Source organism: Lactuca serriola, chromosome 2 (genome assembly GCF_051521515.1).
Source record: "Lactuca serriola cultivar US96UC23 chromosome 2, Lser_US96UC23_V15, whole genome shotgun sequence".
In the NCBI taxonomy this organism is placed as follows: Eukaryota; Viridiplantae; Streptophyta; class Magnoliopsida; order Asterales; family Asteraceae; genus Lactuca; species Lactuca serriola.
The window spans coordinates 57,859,955-57,866,674 of NC_136409.1; positions in this window are offsets into that span (position 1 = coordinate 57,859,955).

The window sequence follows — 6,720 nt, forward strand, 5'->3', positions numbered from 1 at the left end:
AAGGATCAAAAATGTAAACTTTTTGGATTTTGGGTCAAAATTGTAAAAGTTGCATAAAGTTTGGATTTTAGCCGTAAAATACTTTTCTGGAAGGGCTGAAACTGCCAAAGAATAAGTTTTGGAGCTAAAAATATCCTTTGAACAAGTTTATGACTCCAAAGTGTCAAGAAAAGAGTTTAAGGGCAAAAATGTCTTTTTTCATAAGGGACTAAAATTGTCATTTTTATTAAAGAAGGATGGAAAAAGATCAAGCCAATATTCTTAAGTCACTTATTTTATTTCTAAAATATTGAGTCAAAAATGCTAAACCACGACGTACATAAATTGAAGGATGAATACACATAACTCCAAGTATCGTTATAAACAAATCGATCGGTCTCGAGTCGATACAAAAATAACAATCTTTCAATCAAACCCACCAACAATCATGCAATACCTAAGGCAAGTAAACATTCCAAAACCTTGGGCTTAAAGGCTTCAATCATGCTTGTTGGACCTTTGAAATCCATTAACATGATCTTTGGGCCCAAGGGATAACGACAATATGTTATTGGGCCTTCTATGACCCAATTCCATATTGAAAGGACCCTCAATGGCTTTTAAATGCTATCGGGCCTTAGTGGCCCATTAGCATAGCTAGTAAGGTCAAAGTAATCAAATGTGAGATGGGAAAACGTGTCCTTCACACACCCAACAGCCTAAAATAACTCACGGAAGTAGCAGGACTTTATACTCCTCTTCTCTTCGTTTGCTAGGCTTACGAGTAATCAAAAGTAATCAAGGTTGTTTGGATTTAAGTGAGTAATAACGGGCGACAACTCTAAGGATCGTTCGCAGTCTATAGTTATAACTAGTCGTTATCATGCACGGTTATAACGACTGACAACCATTAATTAAACCAAAACCATCCGAGTAATCAAGGAAGAGTAATCAAAATCATTCATTGTGGCGGTATAACAATTTGAGAAATCACTGTATTTTATATATTTGGAAAACATCGGGTTTTTCTAGGGAAGTTCAACATTTTCACTTGTACGTTTAATACTAAGTTCGTCAATTATACATGTTTTGAAATCATCATGCATATTGTACGGATCTTTACACCTTTTTACAAACAATGGTCTTTTCAGAAAATATCGGATTTTCTGGGTTGTTCTCGTTCAAACTACACAAAACATTATCATATCAAACATACTTATGAACTCACCAACATTCCATATGTTCACCGTTTTTCAAAATAACTTGTATTCTCAAGTAACAGGTAAGCTGAGGAAATAGGTCCCCAGTATGTTAGTGTGTTTTGGTTTTTGAGAACTATCAAACAATTTATGTATGGATTTGTAATGTTAAAACAATGTATTTGATGTGAACAATGTCGGTTGTAATATATTGATGCATGGTGATGTTTATGTTATGATTCATCTATATTCATTGTGATGATATTCAATTTAAGTCACACGAGCCCGCGGACGTTTCCGCCGTCTGGTTCGGGGGTTTGACACTCGGTGCGGTCTCGAGTTCGATCATGGTCATCATCCAACCGGCGAATACGAATGTAGTTGACTTGGCTGGTGGCACCAACATCCATGAGATGTTGGGTGTTAACTCTTGTTTTCTATTTGTGGCATGTGACACAGTGAATTATGACAGGGAGGGCTCGGTCGGCTGACCCTCCTCTGTTGAGATCGTAGAAACTCCCTTCCATGTCATAGGGAGGTCGTTGACCTTGATCTCTGCTCCATTGATGTATAGTTTCGGCCCATTCGGTGTCGGGTATTGGAAGTGTTGCGGAGGGATAGGGGCAGGATGTGGGTTGTAAACCTCGGGTTCTGAGTCGGTTCCATCTGAGTCTTCATCCTCTTCACCGTCTATGGATTCTTCCTCTTCCATGGGTTCTTCATCCTCCATGGGCTCATCTTCGGAATCTTCCTCTGGTTCTTCGACAATGCAACCGGCATTCCCTTGGTTGGGGAAGTAGGGATCACCCGACAAGTGAAATCCTGCCATCGCGCCTGTACGAGAATAGGGATAAGAAGGATATCGCGAGAAATGTTGGTATAAGAAATTAGTTATCGCAATTTATAATGTGATTATCACGATTTTTGTGTTAAAATACTCCTATAGTATTTTTATGTTTGATTCTCAAGGTTGTTGGTAAGTTGAAGACTTATTGCCCATCATGATTCTTCTTCGGCATATGTTGGTCATAACTTGGCTAAATGTAGTTGATCAGGCTATATTTATCCAAGATATGACCTCATACCTCGAAGCTGGATCATGGTGCCCAACTTGTCTTGATACTTTTATGTTATTGCAATTATGATACTGAATTAATGAGTGCGATTGTACAAATACTTTCATAAAAATACGAATATTTATTTTTAAAGTATTTTTAAAAGTTACGTCAGAGAAATTTTTTTTCCTGTTGTATTTATAGTTTGTATATCTTATGTGGTTCGATATACTTAGTTCACTATAAACAAAACTCTTATACGAATCTGTCACACCCTTAAACCTGAATGGCGGAACCGTTTGGGGGCGGAGGACATCATGCTCAGTATAATAACCATAGTGAAAAAGTAAACACAACCATCATAAATATAATTTAAAAGGTTACGTCGTTGCAAAAATACATGTTTCCAAATAAACTACACATGATGTCAAAATAGTTCAAAAGAAATTTGCGCCTTAGCGTCTTGCCTTCAAAAATCTTGTGGTTACCTGATTTACTGAATACCTAAGAATACGAGTTGTTTTTGAAAGAGTATCAACATTAAAGTTGGTGAGTTCATAAGCAATTTGTGAATGAAAAATGGATGTTGTTCCTTAAAGTTCGTTACAAGTTTGTTTCAAGAAAATCCAATATTTCCTAAAAGGTTTGTTGTATTCTTAACTGAACCAAGACTTAGTATATGTAAGTAAATCATCATACTTATGTGTGGTTTTATATTTAACTAAAATTCCTTTTTGTGAAATCCAGTGACTACCAGATTCGCGACGTGAACCGACTATCTCTATCAGAGATAACGGATATCAGTACTCCGTGTGTAACAGCCCGGAATTTCAGGTATTTTTATAATATTTTTTTTGGGGTGTTTTAGGAGGGGACTCGGCGAGTTGGAGCCAGACTCGCCGAGTAGGACCACAGACTGGGTCGCGGGTTCGCGACTGGACTCGACGAGTCCATTATGGACTCGGCGAGTCTGCGCTGTTCAGCGGAAACCCTAGCCGTTTGGTTTTGGAACGTATATAATGCACTTATAGGCCGTCATTGTCCGTCTTTAGTCGACTGAGAAGAACCCTAAACGGCTGTGGGCATCTAGAGCAAGATTGAAGGATATTAGGGCCTTGAAGAAATTGTTGTGCAAGGAGGAGAAGAGTTTTGGCTAAAGGAACAGCAAGGGATTCGAGTTCTGCGGTTTGGGGACGCAGAGAGTGCGTTATTCAGGTAATAATTCGGATCTTTTCTGTTATGTTGATGTGTGCATGGATTTAGGGTTTATGGAACCCATTTGGTGATTAGATGGATTAGTACCTTGTTACCCAAACGACTATAACTCTATATTAGGACCTTTAGAGGTCCAGAAGGTCCCATGCTTGTGTATTTTGGGACAATACTTATCTCAGGAAGCAGTTTGATCGACTGCATGGCATGGACTCGCCGAGTCCGATGAACAGACTCGGCGAGTAGCTTGGAGATTGACTGGAACTCGTCGAGCTGTTCTTCAGACTCGGCGAGTGGAGTCGGGGTGGCCCCGCGATTCTTCCACGAGGATCTCGTCGAGCCAAGAGGGATACTCGACGAGTAGAAAGGGAACATCAGGGAAAGTTGGGGAGGACGTCTAGACTCGCCGAGTCGCCTTTGCACTCGCTGAGTCCGGTCAAGTTGACCGTTGACCGTTGACCGTTGACCAGAGTTGACCTACATGTAAGTTCTTAGGGTCAGTTGTCTTGAAAGATAAAAGTATTAATAAGGGATATATGATATTATAGGGAGTTTGTAGCTCGGCGGATCTAGTGCGAGTGATTTCAGGAGTCGCTAGCTTTCATTGCCCGCGAGGTGAGTCTTCTCACTATACTGTACCTGGAAGGGTTTGACTGTGTGACCGGAAGGTCGGATATGATTTGTGTTATACGTGCTATAAATGGTAAGGTATTTGCTATGTGCGCTATGTATGGTTATACGGGCCGGAAGGCAATATGTTATGTGACTGAAAGGTAGGATATGATATATGATATATGTGCTATATGTGTTAAGATTAATGTATTAATTGTTGTGTATGATTATGGGCCGGAAGCCAATATGCCATGGGCCGGAAGGCAATATGTTATGGGCCGGAAGGCATTATGTTATGGGCCGGAAGGCAATATGTTATGGGCCGGAAGGCGATTATCTCGAGGCCTGGAAATACTTTACTTTTAAAATGAAAAATTTGTTTGAAAATTTGCGTTGTTACAATTGGTATCAGAGCCTTGGTTTGAGGGATTCGGGTGTACCTTCGGGTGTAACTGAACTCAAACCGAGGATTTGAGGAAAATCGTTTAAAATATATATATATATATATATATATATATATATATATATATATATATATATATATATATATATATAATAAAGGCATAAACTTTTATAAATGGTAAAGTGGTAAACAAGAAAGAAGCAGTGTATACGATCAGCCAGCGCCCGAACGGTAAAGATCCCCAGAATACCTTACAATGTTATGTTATGCAATGAATTATGAATTGTTATGCATGCTAGAAGACTAGGTATTCATGATAGGACTAGAGTGGCCTGATTTGTGATGCCTTAGTCTAGGAAAGTTTGCCGATATGAGATGCTTTGCTAGTGTGCGAGTAGATAGTGCATAGCAGAAGTAGAGTACTCACTATCCGGGGATTGGGGAGGAAGATTTGGGACGAATGCCGATGCGGTGTGGTCGGTAGTATTGGGCCCGTACTACCAAAGACACCGGGTCAGTGGGAGACCCAAGTAAGAATCCCTGGATCTCGGAGACTGAGTAGGGTTGCGTTATCGAGTACGATTATACTCGATGGAGTCTCTGATAGTTTTATGTTGTATTTCAGAGACATCATGGTTAGACCACGCCACGGAGCGAGTTCGAGCGGTGTGAGTGACGAGGAGATTCGTCAGATGATTCACGAGGAGGTAGCTGCGGCGATCCGGGCTGAGATCCCGGAGATGTTTGGGTCTATTAAGACCACCTTGATGGAGACGTTTGAGGAGCGGTACGCCGCATTGACTGAAGCTGTAGCCGCTGCAGCTACCGCAGCTGTGGCCGCTGCCAGGCCACAGGGGGGTGACTCATTGCTGTTCCGGGAGTTCAGCAACACGAAGCCACCTGAGTTCGATGGGACGCAGGATCCGATTGTTGCGATGAGGTGGATTGCGGATATAGAGGGGTGCTTCTACACTTGTTCATGCCCGGAGCACCTGAGGGTACGGTTCGCTTTGAACCAGCTCCGTCTGGGAGCGAAGGACTGGTGGAAGTTCGTGACGGCGAACTTCACCTTGGCAGAGATTACAGCGGTGACATGGGAGGGGTTTACTGCTATGTTCAGGGACGAGTACGTTCCCCCGGTGGAGAGGGAACGATTGGTTCAGGAGTTCTTAACCCTCTAGCAGGGTACTGATTCTGTTGCGGTGATCACGCGGAAGTTTCATGAGAGGGCGATGTTCTGCCCCGAGCTGGTGTCCACAGAGCAGGCTCGGATGAGCCGGTACTTGGGTGTTTTGAGGAGGGATATCCGGGAGTTTGTGTCAAACTCCACCTATCATACTTTTACTGAGCTTCAGGCGAATGCCAGGAAGCGTGAGATCGAGTTGGAGACCCAGGCCAGGGAGGAGGCCGAGTCTCAGCAGGTGGACCGGCGGCCAGCTCAGTCTCAGCCGGCAGCCAAGCGGACCAAGTCCGCCGATTCGAGGACGGGAGGTCCGAAGGGCCGCACTTGCGGAAAGTGCGGCAAGGGTCACGATGGGGCGTGTCGAGCTGGTGCTTGCTACAAGTGCGGCAAGGAGGGGCACATTGCTAGGGAGTGCCCCAAGGGGTTTATGGTTTGCTTTCATTGCAACCAGACTGGCCATCGGAAGGCCGAGTGCCCTCAGCTTCGTCAAGGATCTGCACCTACTGCCAGGACTACTGAGACTCGACCGGTGAAGGTCGAGGCCCCGAGGGCTCGCGGGAGAGCCTTTCAGCTGACTGCGGAGGAGGTCCGCGCTGCGCCCGATGTTGTGGCAGGTATGCTGTAATTCATGAATTTATTTTAAAGTTAAGATGTTATGCTTATGTTATTATATGCGTAGGTACCTTCCTTGTGAACTCTGTGCCTGCCTTAGTGTTATTTGACTCGGGTGCGAGTAGGTCCTTTGTGTCCTTAGCCTTTAGTCAGCATATCAGCGTTAGTTGTGAGTCGTTGAGTCGACCTTTGAGAGTTTCTATAGCTGACGAGAGAGTGATTTGTGCCACGGAGGTTCTTCGGGGATGCGTGCTAGAGATTTTCGGGGTTGAGTTCCCGATTGACCTGATTCCTATCGCGATGGGTGACGTCTGTGTCATCGTGGGCATGGACTGGTTGAGCCGATTCGGCGCTGTCATTGACTGTGAGCGTCAGCTGGTGACTATACGAGACCATAGTGGGGGAGTCCTTTCGGTGTACGGCGAGGGTACCCGTTCAGGATCAGCTTTTTGTTCGGCTGCTAGG